The sequence below is a fragment of the Halichoerus grypus genome, chromosome 8, assembly GCF_964656455.1.
Source record: "Halichoerus grypus chromosome 8, mHalGry1.hap1.1, whole genome shotgun sequence".
Lineage (NCBI taxonomy): Eukaryota > Metazoa > Chordata > Mammalia > Carnivora > Phocidae > Halichoerus > Halichoerus grypus.
Genome location: NC_135719.1, coordinates 39,900,077 through 39,916,094, shown reverse-complemented (window position 1 = coordinate 39,916,094; position 16,018 = coordinate 39,900,077). Strand labels below are relative to the sequence as shown.

General features: G+C 56.2%; 1 protein-coding gene across 11 annotated transcripts in view; it reads left to right on the top strand.

The window, feature by feature from the left end:
- The window catches only part of LINGO1 (leucine rich repeat and Ig domain containing 1), a 215,465-nt gene that overhangs the window by 128,875 nt on the left and 70,572 nt on the right, over nucleotides 1-16,018 (top strand). The window contains exon 5 of one of the 11 annotated variants that reach the window (XR_013450389.1): nucleotides 4,660-4,893. The exons of the other annotated variants lie outside the window; for them this stretch is intronic. The gene's annotated coding sequence lies outside the window, so the exon portion shown is untranslated. The remainder of the gene's footprint in view (nucleotides 1-4,659; nucleotides 4,894-16,018) is intronic. 11 annotated transcript variants of the gene reach the window in all.

Here is a 16,018-nt window from a genome sequence, read left to right as displayed (position 1 = left end):
CACTTGTCTTATGGGTCCTTCAGGAGTGTTTCTGAAAGCGGACCGGCTGGGTCAGACGGCACACACCTTTCCAGGTGTGGTCTCTACAGCCACGTCAACCTCCAGAAGGTTGTGCTGACTTCCCATGTGCAAGAGGCCTCGTCCCCTCATCCTTGCCAGCCGTGGGCATTAGCAATCACTTAAATCTCTGCTGATCTGTTAGGTAAAATGGCTTTTCTTTTGCATTTCTTTGATTACAAATGAGGTTGAGCATATCTGTGTATATGTTTGTTGGCCATTTTCATTTCTTCGTTTACGAATTGCCTGTTGATGGCATGTTCTCAGCTCGTTTTTCTACTCATCTGTCCACTCATTCAGCAGGCATTTCTTGAGCACCTACTATGTGGGGCACCGTTTTGGTTAGGGACCTAACAGTGAACAACACTGACAACAGAGACCTGCCCCCTGGAACTTAGGCTCTAGTGGAGGAGAGATAGCCAAGAGAAATGGGTAAATGAGTGAAATCTAATGTGTGTGTTGAGTGTTAAGTGCGAAGGAGGGAAAAATAAAGCAGGGCAGGTGATGGGAAGTGTTGGGCAGCTGGAGCTGGTAGTCAGGAAGGCCTCCCTGGGAGATGGCGCTGCAGGAAGCACCGGCAGGAAGCGAGCGAGTGAGGCCCGTGGATGGGAGCCTGGGTGCCAGACAGGCCGGGTGTGTTCGGGGCACAATGAGAAGGCCAGGGTGGCTGGGACATGGGGAGTGAGAGAGAGTGGAAGGTATGGCCGGAGAGGGACCAGAAGCAGATCACGCAGGGCCACATGGACCACCCTTGGCTTTTAATCAGGATGAAGCAAGGAGCCATGGAAGGTTCCGAATAGTGACATGATGTGATCTGAATGTCATTTTAACCAGATCCCCCTGGCTGCTGTGAAGGGGGCCAGGGAAGCAGGGAGATCAGTCAGTAGGCTGTTGTAATGATCTAGGGGAGAGACACGGGGTGGGGGGGCTTTGAGTGGGGGCGCTTGATGGAGGTGGGGAGAAGTAGATGGGTTCTGGGTGGGTGCTAATGGTAGAGCCAATAGGACTTGCTGACAGTTTGGATGAGGTGGAGTGTTTATGTGAGACAGAGGGGAGCCAAGGATGACTACATTAGTCATCTTGGGCTGCCATAACCAAACATCATAAACTTGGGTGGCTTAAACAACGCACATGTATTCCTCACATCAAGGTGCTGGCAGACTCAGTTCTCGGTGAGGACCCCTACTTGGCTTGCAGACAGCTACCATCTCACCGTGTGCTTCCATGACCTCTAACTTACCCACAGAGAGCCCTGGTGTCTCTTCCTCTTCTTGTAAGGACACTAATCTCATCAAGAGGCCCCACCCTCACGACCTCATCTCATCCTAATTACCTCCCAAAGGCCCCGCCTCCCAGGACCACATTAGGGGTTAGGGCTTCAGCTGATGAATTCTGAGGAGCACAAACATTCAGTCCATAATGGAGTCAATCCATGGAGTCCAGTGACTCCAAGGGTTTGGGCCCAAGTAGCTAGAGGGGTGGGGCTGCCATCAACAGAGATTGGACAGAGAAGAAGGAGGAGTGAGTTTGGTGTAGGGGAGGAGAGGAACTCACCTGTGGAGAGGACTGGCTGCATAATATGTGGGACCTGGAGCAAAATGAAAATGAGTGGACCTCTGTTTAAAAAATTATTAAGAATTGCAAAGTGATAACAGTAGGGCATTAAACCAAGAGCATGAAACCACACTCTGGGGCCTTGTGTGACTGCCCAGTGGGCACACCAGTGAGCAGGCCCCAGCTGGGGACATGCAAAGTGTGATATGCCCACAGACGTCCAAAAAGGGTGGAGTTGATAGTTGGATGTATGAGGCTGGAGTTCGGGGGAGAGGTCTGGGCTGGAGACACAAATCTGGGATTATCAGCATAAAGGTGGTATTTCAAGCCTTGAGATTGGTTGAGATCATCAAGGGAGTGGATATACATAGAAAAGAGAAGCACCAAAGACTTGGCCCTGGGGCCTCCTTCAGTTAGAAGTTGGGGAGCTGAGGAGGAACCAAAAAGGTGAGTAAGAAAAAGCAACCAGTGAGGTAGAGGAGAACCAGGCAGGTATGAGGTCCTGGAAGCCAAGGGCAAGACATGCTTCAAGCATGAGGTCGAGTAAGATGCAGAGGGAACATTGATCATGCATTAGCTGCGGGAGATCAGAGATGACCTTGGTTTCAGTGATGGGGGGGGGCGGATGTGTGAAATGCATCTTATTGACTTGCAGGAACAAATTGATTTATAAGAGGTTAAGGGATTTAACCCTTCATCTGTCATATGTTGCAAATATTTTCTCACAGTTTTGTGGGGGGTTTTGTCATTTAAGTTTATAGAGCTTTTCTTAACCCCTTACATGTTGAAAACTGTCCCGTGGTCAGGTTGGCCTCTCTTGACCTTTACAGTTTCTGGCCTTCCCCAACTGCAAAGTATTGAAAATATTGTCTTACATTGTTTTCTAGTTGTTTATGAGATTTAAAAATATTTAAATCTGTAGTTCATCTGGAATGTTCTTGTGTGTGTGGTTTGAGGTAGGGATCCAAGTGTTTTTCCCCAAGTGATCATCCAGTTGCTTTGACACTTGACTGAGTAAGCTTTCCTCCCTGCTCTGCAGCTCCTTGGCCATCATTTGATCCCGCTGATCTGTGCCTGGGGAGACATTTGGGAAGTCGGGAGAATGGAGGCTTGGTCATTGATGGGGGTGGAGTGTGTGGGGGCAGGAGTGGAAGCGGACACAGTTGCCTTCAGTGAGGGAAGAGGCAAAGGGAAGTTAGGAAGGATGGGAGCTCTCAAGTATGGAGGGCCTCCTGTGTGCCCTCACAGTTCTGCAGGGGTGGTATTCTGTATACCCATTTGCAGATGAGGAGACTGAGGCTCTGTGAGCAGTCATCACATGTCCAATGGCATCAGCTCTTAGGAGATGGAGCTGAGCCTGGGAGGCAGCTCTCTGTAACCACGCCTGTGTTCTGTCCACCCAGGTGAAGGGAGAGGAGAAGGGGAGCAGTTTCCAAGAAGGCTGGAAGGGCTCCAGGCACAAAATCCACCCCCCCCCCCAACTCTGCTTCCCCGTCTGCCATTTGGCTGGGTCTTGAAGGTTTTCCCATTTTGAAGAGGAACCTGTTAAAATCAGAATACTCCTGGCAGGGAATCACACGTTAAGTTTACAGCTAACATCTTAATTATCAGTTAACACCTCTGCAGGGATTAGCTGACAGCCAGCTGAGGACACTGAATGGGGGCCGGTGTGATGTGTATCTGGGCTGGGAAAGGCCAGGAAGGGGGAGGGGTGATAGAGGAGGAGGCAGGTACCCAGCAATTCACAGCTTTCTTCTGGGCCCTTGGGAAAGAGACCAGGAGGTGGAGAGGGATCCAGGTGGGGGGGGGGGCGGGTAGCAGGGGAGTGGCAGCTACTCTGTGAAGCCTGGGGCTGGGGCTCATAGAGGAGCTGACAGCTATTCGACACTTACTGTGTTCTGGTATCAGAGAAGGCTTGTCACATTCTCAGTCTTGGCCTTGAGGACGTCAGGAAATCATCCACCCATTAGGTACCTCGGGCACCAGTTGCCAGCAGTCATTCCGAGCTGGGACTTGTCTCTGACACCCATAGACGGAATCTGTCACCTAGCCCTGAGGAGTAGTCGTAGGAGAGAGGCTGAGGCGTCTGGAACCTCTTCTAGTTCTTTGAGGGCCAGTCTACCCTGCTAGGGTCAGGCTAGGTGTGAGCAGGTCAGGGCTCAGTGTGTGACCAGAGTCAGTGCTCAGAGGGTGAGCAAGGTCAGGACTCAGGGAGTAACCAAGGTCAGGGCTCAGTGTGTGGCCAGGGTCAGGGCTCAGTGTGTGACCAGCATTGGGGCTCAGTGTGTGACCAGGGTCAGGGCTCAGTGTGTGACCAGGTTCAGGACTCAGTGTGTGACCAGGGTTAGGGCTCGGTGTGTGACCACGGTCAGGACTCAGTGTGTGACCAGGGTCAGGGCTCGGTGTGTGACCAAGGTCAGGGCTCAGTGTGTGACCAGGTTCAGGACTCAGTGTGTGACCAGGGTCAGGGCTCGGTGTGTGACCAGGGTCAGGGCTCAGTGTGTGACCAGGGTCAGGGCTTGGTGTGTGACCAGGGTCAGGGCTCAGTGTGTGACCAGGTTCAGGACTCAGTGTGTGACCAGGGTCAGGGCTCGGTGTGTGACCAGGGTCAGGGCTCAGTGTGTGACCAGGGTCAGGGCTCGGTGTGTGACCACGGTCAGGACTCAGTGTGTGACCAGGGTCAGGGCTCGGTGTGTGACCAGGGTCAGGGCTCAGTGTGTGACCAGGTTCAGGACTCAGTGTGTGACCAGGGTCAGGGCTCGGTGTGTGACCAGGGTCAGGGCTCAGTGTGTGACCAGGGTCAGGGCTCGGTGTGTGACCACGGTCAGGACTCAGTGTGTGACCAGGATTAGGGCTCAGTGTGAGAGCAGGGTCAAGACTCAGTGTGAGGCCCTGGATAGGTATCTGACAGCCCCCCAGCCCAGTGGTGCAGGAGGGCAGGGGTAAAGAAAGATGTGACTGCTTGTCTAAAGCTGGCCTTTCTCTCCCAGAAGGGCTTCCTTCCCCATTTACTTCACTCTGCACAGGGGGACTGATCTTTGTCTTTAGGGGATATCATGAGCCTAAAGGTGACCGGCCACCCAACCGCTTCATCACTGTGTGGACTCTGACGGCCTTCCCGCGATCCTGGAGCAGCTCCTTCCTCGTCTCCCCTCTTCCTCCCTGTCTTTTCCCTCCCCTCCTCTCCCCTGCCTGTCTCCCCTGGTCTTGCACCCAGTTGCTGGCAGCCAGACCCTGAGACTCCCAGACACCCTTCCAGCTTGAAGCTGGCCCAGGTCCCAGGTAACCTGCGTCATACACCTCCAGCTCTTCCCTCATTCTCTCCTGCACATTCTCTGTACCCAGCGGTGCCACTAGGGCTTGGCTGGGAAGGGAGCCCCTTGGGAGGGGTGCAGGTAGTGATGAAGTAAGACTTCCAGGCGGGGAAGAGCCTCTGAGTTTGGTGCCTGGTTGCAGGCCCGATAGCATCTCCAGGCAGGGCACGGGCCAGAGCAGAGGCTGGGGGTCTCTGCAGGTGCTGGGGTGGGGCCTATGTAAATTGGGGGGCAGCTGAGAAGTGCGAGGGGTCAGATGGAGGAGGCCTCCATGGCCACTTAGAGACTTCAGAATTTATTCCCAAGGCCAGCAGTTTCCCCCGTTTTATTCTGTAGCAGTTCAAACCTGTCACACGGAAGCCTAGAGTGGAAAACAGACTCAGTTGTTCGTTCAGCAAATGTTTACTGGGCACCTAGTCTTCTAGCCCCAGAGACACCGCTGTGAACCAAATAGGAAGCAGTTCCCTGCCCTCAGGGAGCTGACAGCTACAGGGCGGCTGTGGCTAAAGGAAGCCTTACTCTACTGCCCGTTCCCCGGGGCAGCTCTGCAAACACAGGGGCTCCCGGGGCAGGTCCTGGAAACGTGCTGTCCTTAAGGAGTCTGAAGGAGATGCTGCAAGAGAAGATTTCTTTCTGCTGATGGAAGGTTCTGGGAGGGAGGATGGCAGAGTCAAAGAGGAGGTGAGCAGGAGAGGAAGAGAGAGAAGGACCTCTCAGGAGAGGAGACCCCCGTGCCCTGTGGCTCACCCATTAGGGCAGAGAAAAGGGATGAGGCCCTCCCAGGTATGGTGGCCAGTTGTCCTGATTTGCTCAGGACTGTCCTGCTTTTAGCACATGTCAGTCCCAGGATGGTCAGTCATACCACCTGAGGGCCACTCTGCACGTGAAGCTCAGCCTCTGCCCCTGGCCAAGCCAGAGCATCCAGTCAAGTTGTGCCGGGCATCTGAGGAACCGGGTGTCCAGGTCATGGTGCCAGTTATGCTTAAGGATTATGGGAAGCAATTGTGGGCTGGCTCGGGGTGCTGCTGAAGGAGTGAGGGGAGGGGCCTCCCTGCTGTGGCTGAGCCGCCTTTGGGGCCCCAAAGAAGACTGAGGCCTGATGGAGCAGGTGGGCTCCGTTCTGAGGCCCGGGGAGTCTGGGGGGCTTGAGGCAGGAAGCAACAGCAAAGGTGCCTGCACTGTTTGTCCGCTTCCTGGGCCCACTGGGGGCTGGCCAACGGCTGCCCTGGGTCATGCAGCCCCAGTCCGGAGGCCTGGCTTCTCTGCCCGGTTCTGCCTCCAGCTGTGACCTTAGGACAGGTGACCCTGAAACTGGACCTCAGTGGCTTTACCTGAGACATGGCTGTGACTCTGGGCCAGAGCCACCTGAGGCAGGCTTTGGAAAGCACAGAATGTGGCCTGGGTTCATGTGCTGCTTTGGTCACCGTTGTGGCTCAAGGGCCTGCCCTTGGGTGCTGGCTCTGGGGACCACAGAGGGGCCTCGGGGAGGGCCAGCTCTCCCTTCTTGTGGCAGAGACTGGCGTGTGAATGATAGGATAAAAATTGGAGGCCCCAACCAGGGATGTGGCTTGTGGATGTGTTTTGTTCCATTTCAAACAATTTGGTTTTTTAAAATTGGGATATAATTCACATCCCGTAAAGCTTGTCATTTTAAAGTGTACAATTCAGTCTTTTTTATATTCACAAGAGTGTACAACAATCACTGTTCTAATTTCAGAGCCTTTCCGTCACCCTCAAAGGGAACCCTGTACCCATTAGTGGTTACTCCCCGTCTGTCCATCTCGCAGGCCCTGGCAACCACTAATCTACTTTCCTCTCTTAGGACTTGCCTAGTCTGGACATTTCATATCGATGGAATCATACACCAGGTGGCCTGTTGGGTCTGACATCTTTCCCTTAAGATAATGTTTTCAAAGTTCATCCACGTTGTAATGTGTATCAGTATTCCTTTTTATGGCCCAATAATATTCCATGTTATGGATACACGACATTTTGTTTATTCATTCATTCACGGACATTCAGATTATTTCCTCTTTTTTGGCAATTATGAATGATGCCGCTAGGAGCGTTTGTGTACCTGTCCTTGTGGGAGTGTGTTTTCTGTTCTCTTGCGTCTACCCCCGGGGCTGGGTTCGCTGGGCCATGAGGTGACTCGGCGTCTATGCCTCCGTCAGGGCAGGTACTCTCCACTCTCAGGCCCCGCCACTCCCAATGGCATCACAGTGCCCCTTCACTCTCTGTCATCTCCACTCTGGCCCCTGTAGGCTTCTAAGTTTTCAGCCTTTGATTATGGAACAGTGATGGAGGGAAATATGGGGGGCTGTAGGAGACAGAGAAGGCTCCTGACCCAGAGAGGGGTTCTGGAGGGCTTCCTGGAGGAGGTACCACCTGAGCTTACTTAGGCCCAGTGGACATTTTCTAGGGCAAAAAGAGTGAGGAAGAGTCCTCCCGGAGGGAGACAAAAGCAGGAAGGTGTGAGACGCCCCCTCTTTCCCCACCCTGGTGGACAAGCACTGGGAGGCGTGGGGGGCTCCAGGGCCCAGCCAAGATGCCCTCTCTCCCTTCCTCCAGGGCTTACCTTCTCTCCGTCTTCTATCTTGGTCTTCTCTGCCGTTTGTTCAGGGAACTCTAAGGAGCTTGAGAGAAGGGGAAGATGAGGGAGTGAGAAGCCAGCGGCCCCTGCAGCGAGAGCCTGAGCGGGGTGGGCAAAAGGATGGGGTACTTCGGCGTTTCCTTAGCTGAGGCCAGAGTCTGAGGACCTAGGGCAGAGGTGACCGTGGGCCAGGACACCTCATGTCTCCAAATGGCATCTGCTTGTCCCTCCCTCGGGGGCAGGTGAGAGGCGGGATGGGCCCTGCCATGCTAGACGAGGCCCAGGGCAGAGGCAGAGCGAGGGGCCTGGACCCGGAGCTGCACGCACACCCTCCCAGGCTTCTGCTCCACTACCTAATGGGTAATTATACCCTGACACGCATGGAGGCAAAGAAGGGATTTTCTGTGGAGCAAAATCTCCCGTGAAATATTCAGGCCACGCTGGGCTTCACTTCCCAGCCGCCTAATCACTGCTGCTTGGCTTGGCCACAGCTTGAGAGGCCACACGTGCCTGGAAGGCCACATGGGGCTTTTTATTTCCTTCTCAATGGGGAGAGGTTTCCACGGGCTAGGAAGAACCTGGGCTCGGGACCTAAGATGTTGCGTGCGTGTGTGTGTGTGCGTGGGCCTGTGCGTGCTTCCTGTTTCTAGCCTGTGCATGTTGGTTTATGAACTTGGCCACATGTGTGTGTTGTGGGTGTGCATGTGTCTGTGTGCAGACACACTCTGGCATGGACAGTGCAGCTCGCCAGCTCGCTGGGTTGTCTCTGCAGGTGCTTCTCCACTCTGCCCTGGTCTCTGATTCTCGGGGTGGGAGGGCGCGTGTGACGCCCTCTGACGGGGGGAAGGCCACCCTAATGTGTGAGTTCTGCCTGTGCCTGGCATGGCACGCAGGGTTTGACAGCCTTGAAGCCCTCACCAGCTCAGGGTCTCAGGGACACCAGATGGCAGCCAGCCTGCTATACGTGTGAGTCAGGCTTTGCCTCTCTTTTGACTTTAGTGTGTGTTTGGTTTCCACCGAGTTTTGAGTGCTTGATGTGGGGCTGGGGCGGGGTGGGGGTAGGACGTTTGCTTCTGAGAGTTCATTGAGCTGGGACATGTCTGTCTCTTTGTCAGTGCACCCCCCGCCCACAGTCCCTCAGCTACCCCACTGGTCTCATCCAGCCCATAAAATCTTGTATTTTCCTGAAGGGTCTGAGGGTCATCCTATTAAATCTTGCTTTTGTAAGTTCATTCTCTCTTCCACATTGCACAAGATAGGCAGGACTAGAATTATCATACCCATTTGGCAGATGAGGAAACTGAGGTTCAGAGAGGCAAAGAGACATGCCTGAAGTCACTCGGTGAACGAGGGCTTTGAGCAAGAGCACTAACTCCTCCTCCCTGCACATGGACCCGTGGCCCTTGGTGGAGGGGAGCCTGCCCAGAGGAAATAGGCCCTAGTTTCATGAATGAATCCAGCTGGAGGGTGCTTCCTTCTCCACATGGAGAGATGGCCCCAGGGCTCTTGCCATCTCTACATCAACAGGCAGGGCTACAGGAGGCAATAATATTGATGTCCATCATCGATATTTCTTTATTGTGGCTGTGATTAGCAATTCCTCCACAGCTGAGGCCCGATCTGGCAGACAAGTGGAGGAGCTCCGGCTTATTAACGTCAGCTTGTTAATGTCACACTGACAAGGCTGATGGGGGACTGGCCTTAGCTAGGGAAGAGGAGAGGCGGAGGGCTGAGCAGAAGGTCAGCAGCTTTCCCCCTCTCTCCCGGGGACTCGCTGTCCTTGAGCACGGCCCTCTAGAGCTGCCCTCATCCCATTCTTCTCCCTGGAGCTCACTTCCCAGGCTGTCTCCTTCGCTCCATGGCCCCTCACCCCTCACTGTTCTGCTAGGATGGCTTCCATTAAAGAGCGGCCTCCACAGCCCCAGGGAAAGCCCACAGGCGTCAGCGCGAGACCTCCCACATCCCGGGAAGGAGAGCAGCTCCTTAGCCCTCTGCCTTCCGCCAGCTGGGAGAAGTGCCCCCAGCCCTGCCACAGTCAGACCTGCATACCCCCAAAGGTGCCAGCCTCCATGGCGAGGCAAGCACAGCCCCTTCCTGCAGGTCACTGCACATGTCCCCTCATCCGTGTGCTGTTTCAAACAGGAGGGCTAAGATGAGCACTCCCAGACCCCTGGGAGTCTCCTTGTCCACCACTTCAGGCTCTCCTCTTCCCTCCCCTCCAGGGACTTCTTCCTTCAGTGTCCCTCCACCTACATCTCTTTAGATCCTTCGGTTCCTTGAGCAGGAAGCCAAGCCAGCCATCATCCAGGGAGAAGTTACTCAGCCCTTGTCATCTCCCCAGCGCCCTAGCTGCCAGCCCGCCAGTTGGCTGCGTGCCTAGCGTACGACGCCTCTGCACCTAGCCCTGGTGGCCGCCCTTGTTTCTTTACCGTTTATCCTGTGGTGGGTCGGTTAAAAGCATCTTACAAGAATCTGATCCTCAAAACAACCCTATGGGATAAATACACTTATCATCCCCATTTTACAGATGAGGAAAACTGAGGTGCAAGGAAACTGAGTGCGCCCAAGCCCTCCTGCTGAGCCGCCCCTCCTTGGCCTCCAGCTGTAGCCCATCAAGTCATTTCCTCCAGCCACCTCTCTCCTCCCTGGGCTCTCCAGGACAGGCAGGGGTCGTGTCTTCCTTGGTCCCCCCACCCAGGGCGGGGGCCAAAGCAGCAGCATGATCGGCAAGCGTGGGTCATGGTGGCGACAGCACAGTCCTCTGAGCACTGCATTCAGCAGATGGTTGCCCTTCCATGGTTCTCTGGAGGGCGCCCGCTGCCTGGGAGCACTGTGCACTCTGTGGACCGGGGTCTCGTGCAGTCTATGCCCTGCCCATGGCGTTTTCCACATGAGGCCCCAGCATCTGACCGCAAGGCTCCCCGATGCAGAGAGGCAGCCCCGCCTGCTGAGCTGCCCCCCCCCCAAAGAGACCTTCGAAGCTGTGTCTCAGCTCCTTCCGGGACTTGGCAAGGATGTCATTCACATCATTTATTCTTTTGTTGGACAAACACTTGCCGGCCGTGCGCTCTGACCACCGGGCCCTCTGGAGGGTCTTCAGCATGCTGAGATGACCGGGGGCACAGGGCCTAGTGGGACAAAAGCAGAACGTGACCTGACCGGTGCAGGCTAACACTTGCCCAGGGGAGGCGGTACCCAGCATCGTGTGGGGATGGGCAGGACGCGGGAGGGAGGCAGCCAGGAGAAGGAGGTATTTTCAAATTGAGGGAGAGGGAAGGGCAGGCAAAGGGAACAGCCCGTGCAAAGCTCTGAGTCTGAGAGAGCAGGTCGGGCTCGGGAAGAGGCAAGTTCAATTATAAAATACCCAGGTGGGTGGGCCTGCTTGAGGAGGGGTGGGGCTGGCTCTGGGAGCCATTGGGAGGATAGGTGCACCCCCAGCCCCTGCGGGTGCTCGGGATCCCTGGAGGGGACTGTGAGGACAGTCCCTAAAGGCCAGGGCATCTATACGTATAGGTCACAGGCCCAGGACATGTTGCAGGGAATTTCAGCACATCTCCTTCCCTGCCCAGTGTGGGGTGACATGTGCTAGGCCAGTGTCCGGGGGGCGGGGAGTGCTGTTCTCCAGCATGGTGACTGAGCCAGCCAGGGAGAGGCCATGTGAGGACCAAGGGTCCCCTGACCACACCTACTGGCAGGCTGCCTTGGGCTCAGGAACCAGATGCACCCGGACCAGGCCTACATTCCTCTGAGCCACACCTCCAGGCAGTCAGCGCTCCCAACCCTCGATGCCCCAGCCCCTCCAACGGGGTCGCCTCAGTGGGAGGAGGGACACTGAGGCCCCACAGTGGCAGGGCCCCACACACAAGCAGTGGGAGCTATCCCGCCCTTCAGAGGGATATTGGGGTCCTTGGCAAGGACGAGACCCTTCGCTCTCGGGGTCCAGGGCAGAGCCAGGCCCAGCTGGACAGGAGGTGGTGCGTGGCTCAGGGAGGGCACAGGTCAGGCAAGGAGTCCCGAAGGCTGGCAGAGGAGGAGGAGGCTTCCCTCTGGAGATTTACTGCCAGAAGGTGTCCCGGGATTTGACTTGAGTACCTAGTGGCCAGGCTCTGGGGAGAATTTCTCTCACCTGCCTCATGGGGCCCAGAGTAGCCCATGGAGGAACCAGGCACCGCCTAGCCCAGGTTCACACGTGTACAAGCATGTACATGCACGTGTCCACCTGTGTGGGCAGCTCATGCTCATGTGTGTATAGGCATGTTTCTGTCTGTACACGGAGGCCTCTGTGTGTGCATTATGAGTGTGTCTCTCTCTCTATATGTGCAAGGCTGTGTGTCCACATGAACGAAGGAGGGTGTCCCTGGGAGTACAGTGCCGCATCTGTATGTGTGCCTGAGAGCCCCTGGCCGCAGCCCGCAGCCCCACAGGACACACCCTTTTCTTCCCACTGGAGCTGGAAAGCTCCTGAACCTGCTGCTGCCAGGCTTGGGCCCGGCTCTGCCCTGCCTGTCACTCACAAGGCCCGCCCCTGAGTCCTGAGGTCTGGCCTCCTGGGGACAGACACTGTGGGTGGAGGTGGGCATCAAGGGGACAGCTCAGGCTGAGAGGGGCTGTCCCTCTTTCGCGTGTTCCCTATCCATCTCTAAGTGCCTGCCATAGGATTCTGACAGGGAGGTCCCCCCCCTCCCCTATATAGCCCCCATGATGGGGAGCTCAGCACCTCCCAGAGCAGCACCAAGGTGCCCAGAAAGGAGCGGTCAGGAGAGTCAGAGGGTAGGGTCGTGGCTCAGCTGGGGCTTCGGCTCCTGGCAGCAAGGGCAGGCTTGAGGATTCGGGGCCTTTTACCTTGTTGTCAAGAGCATATTTCAGCTATTAGTGACAGCAGCAAAGGATTTGGGGAGGATTTCTCTTTCATTTCCCAGAGCTTTCAGTGAGCCTCCTCCCTTCCCACCCATCTGCCTGCCAGGGCTGAGAATATACACACACACACACATGCACACACGCACGCACACACACGCTTGGTGTTCCTGTGTGGCTGAGAGAGGGAGAGAAATCTGGGTCAGTCTCCCAGAGAAGGCTCCATGGCGTCTCCCTACCTTCCCCGGCAAATGCTCAGTGTTGCAAACTTGGGCTGTGGTCTGATGGCCAGGGCCTGCCTCAGCCCTGCCCTAGCCTGCCAGAGATGCCCTGCAGAGGGGCCCCAGGCTCACCCCTCCTGGGCCCTCCCTGGGCTTCCCTGTCCAGGTGACCTTACCCTGCGGCCTCGGTGTCTCCCTCAGCCAGGACTCGCAGGTCATTTCTGCCAGGCTGAGGGTGATAGAGGCTTTCTCATCCCCTACTGGACCCTCCGGCTTCAGCCCCTGAGGTCTGGGGGATGGGGGGGGGAGGAGTGGTTTGGGGAAGACCTTCTCTGGAGCTGGGGGCCATGTAATAGGAACCCCGTGCACAGAATGCCTGAACCAGAGGAGGGGTCCCTAATGGTGGAATTTCAAGCAGTGTGGAGGGCCAGGGTCTAGGTAGGATGCCTCAGGGAGGGGTTTTCTGAGAGAGGGTAGAGAAACAGCTAAAGATACCACTGCCATTTCAGGATGGAGCTTGCAGTGGGGACTTAGCTAAAGGCCTGAGGGGTTGAGTGGGTGCCTGAGACAAGCCCGAAGTCCATAGGGGGGCCCCGCGACACCCAGTGACTGCAGGGAGACATTCAGTGGACTGGGTGGTGGAGGGAGGTGGTGGGGTTTCCTGTTTCTCTGGGGAAAACGGGATCCCGGGGAGTTGCCATGCTTTAAGTCACCTGGGGACACTGGCAGCCTTCCCACCCCCACCCCTGGGAGACACCAAAGCTCCTTCCTTCTTACTGCCCCTGGCACAGAGTTCTCAGGTGACCTAGCAGATCTCTGTGTCCTTCTACAGGGTGACCATGGGGTCCTCAGTGCCGACCTTTCAATGTCAGTCGACTGAAGGGATAGAGAATTGATTTGATTTAAGCTAGATACAAGGAAGGACTTCCTAATGCCACTGGGGCAGCCTTAGCCTCCAGCTTGGTGCTGATAGAGATGAGACAGATCCTCCGAAGGTCTGTCAGGTAGAGGGGGGTGACCCCAGGCCTCCCAGCTTCCCCCAGAGGCCAGTCCCTGCCCGCCTGCAGGGCTCCAGCCCGGAGTCCACTGAGACACCCATTTTGTTTTCGAGCATAGGATGTGTGTGCCCCTTGGGGGGGGTTGGCTGTTGAAATACTGGAGTCACTTGCGTGTGTGTCGACACCCGCTATGTACGTACGTGCGTGTGATAGGCGAGGGCACACGCACAGGACAGCTCAGGAGTCACCTCACAGACTTGAAAACTTGTTCAGAGTATGGGACCAGAGATCAGCCGGCTCTAGAAGGGGCTCAAGGGATTGCTTTTTAGGCCATGGGGAGTGTGGCTCACCTCCCCTTCCTCACCAGCCACTATGGAGTGGTGACTCCCAGGCCGGGGCATTCAGGGAAAGGCTGGAGAGGGCAGCGGCTCCCTGCCCTTGAGGCCTGGCAGTGAGGAGATGAGGAGGGCCAAAGAAGGCCTTGAAGAGCGGGTGGAGAGTGTTGGAGTTTGAGAGGGAGAGGTGAGGGCAGGGTCATGGCCTCCTCAGATGGGGCCCCAGGGCAGGGGTGGGTGTCCCCTCTCAGACTGGCATCCCTGTGGCATAGCGAGGCTCCTGGACAGCCCACCCCTCCTTGAGAACCTTTGGAAAAGAGTTCCCTGCTCCCTTGTCCCCAAGGGCCCCAGTCAGCCCCATCCCTTTTCCCTTCTGGCCATACCCAGGCGCATCCTCCCTCGGTCCCTGCCGTGCCAACCGGGCCAGGCTGCAGCCCTGTGCTCAAGCCCGGCTCCGGCCAGGGGCATCCGGGCTGCCAGCACGTCATCCCTCTGCTAGCCTGACTCACTCAGGGCATTCATGGAGCCCCCGGGACTCTGAAGGCTAGGGGCACAGACAAACATATGTGCGTCCTCCCTGAGCAATAGGGTCAGGAACTGGAAAAGGTGTAATTCGGACTGTCAGCCCGGTTATCAGTTATTGTGCCAGAAGTGGTTCCTGCCTCAGCCCCCACCTCCTCTTGCCTCCATTCGGAGGGCCATGCCGGATCCCGAACTGGAAAGGGAGCAGGGCAGGGTATGGTGTGGGCAGTGTCCTGGACAGGGATGGCCCAGGAAGATTGCGGCAGAATCTGAGATAATCTCTCCCCAGCATTGGCCCTTGGAGGGTCTGTATGACCCTCTGGTTCAGCACAGCTATTGTGCGGACAGGAAAACTGAGGCCCAGTAAATGTAGAGGGCTGGCCTCTGCCTTTGTGTGGTGAGGACCACCCTGCCCCAGCTTGCTCAGCCCCTCCGGGAAGGGCTGAAGGGAAAAAGGAGCAGAGGGTGGGGAAGGCAGGAAAATAGGATGCAAGATCTAGGGTGGTGTGAGGCATGTGACCAGCTGTTCACCCAGCAAATGTTGTCTAAGCCGTTGGCCAGACAAGGGCTTGTCTCAGTCCTGCCCTCGGCAATGGTGGCCTAGCTGAGGATGGACTGCGACTTGCACTGGATCCCATTTGGAGTCTCACATGGCCTGGAAAGGTAGGTGCCATTATCCCCATTTCATAGATACACAGGCTGAAGCCCAAAGTGAGGCCTCCCAGGGCATATGGATAGGGAGGGACAGTGCCTGCCCAAAGGGGACACAGACCTGCTCCTGGTAAGGGGGTCTCCCACAACTGAACACTCTTAGCAAGGCTTTGCTCACTGCCTTAAGGCAGAACTGAGACTAGCTCCTCTGGGAGGGATAGACACTTGTCTTTAGGACTCCAGACTTCCCAATTTGTTCCCTGTGCTCGCCAAGAATTTCTTCTGTAAGTGTGACCACAGTCCCTCATGCTTTAACTCTTGTGGGATCTTGTCAATCCAAAGCCCGCACCGACCTCTCCTCTGTTCCTCTGTCTTCTTGGTTCTGAGTGGGTCTCGGGGCTTGGCCGCTGGGCCCTGCAGCCTGGCCAGCTCCTGAGGGCGAGGGGTGAGAGTGACCCACAGCAACCTTCCCACAGAGGCCTATTTGAGAATCAGCTCACCTTTGCCTAGCGTTGCCGTCCTCATCACAGCCTCTGCCCATCTCATTTCTGCTAAACCTCATTTGCCATCTGAAGGGCTTCATTTTCTACTCTGTTTGCCCGTAATCACCCCCCAGGCCCGTTCCTGTCTCCCCAGTCCCCCCACAGTGCCCAGCGCTGTGGTGAGCAGGCAGCCAGGCTCAGGTATGGCTCAGAGCCCTTCCTTCCTCCCTCCTGCCTGTCTTGGGAAGGGGTTTGTGCTCCAAGTAAGTGTTGCATCCCTGCCCCTGTGGATTTCCCTGCTCCCAAACCAGACATGTAGTTTGGTTGAGAACTAGGGGCAGACTCTCAAGTCCTTGAAGGCTTTTCTCTACTCCCTCTCCACCTTATTCACCCAGGCTAGGAAGACCTAGGATTCACCCTGAAATCTGATGCTAAGT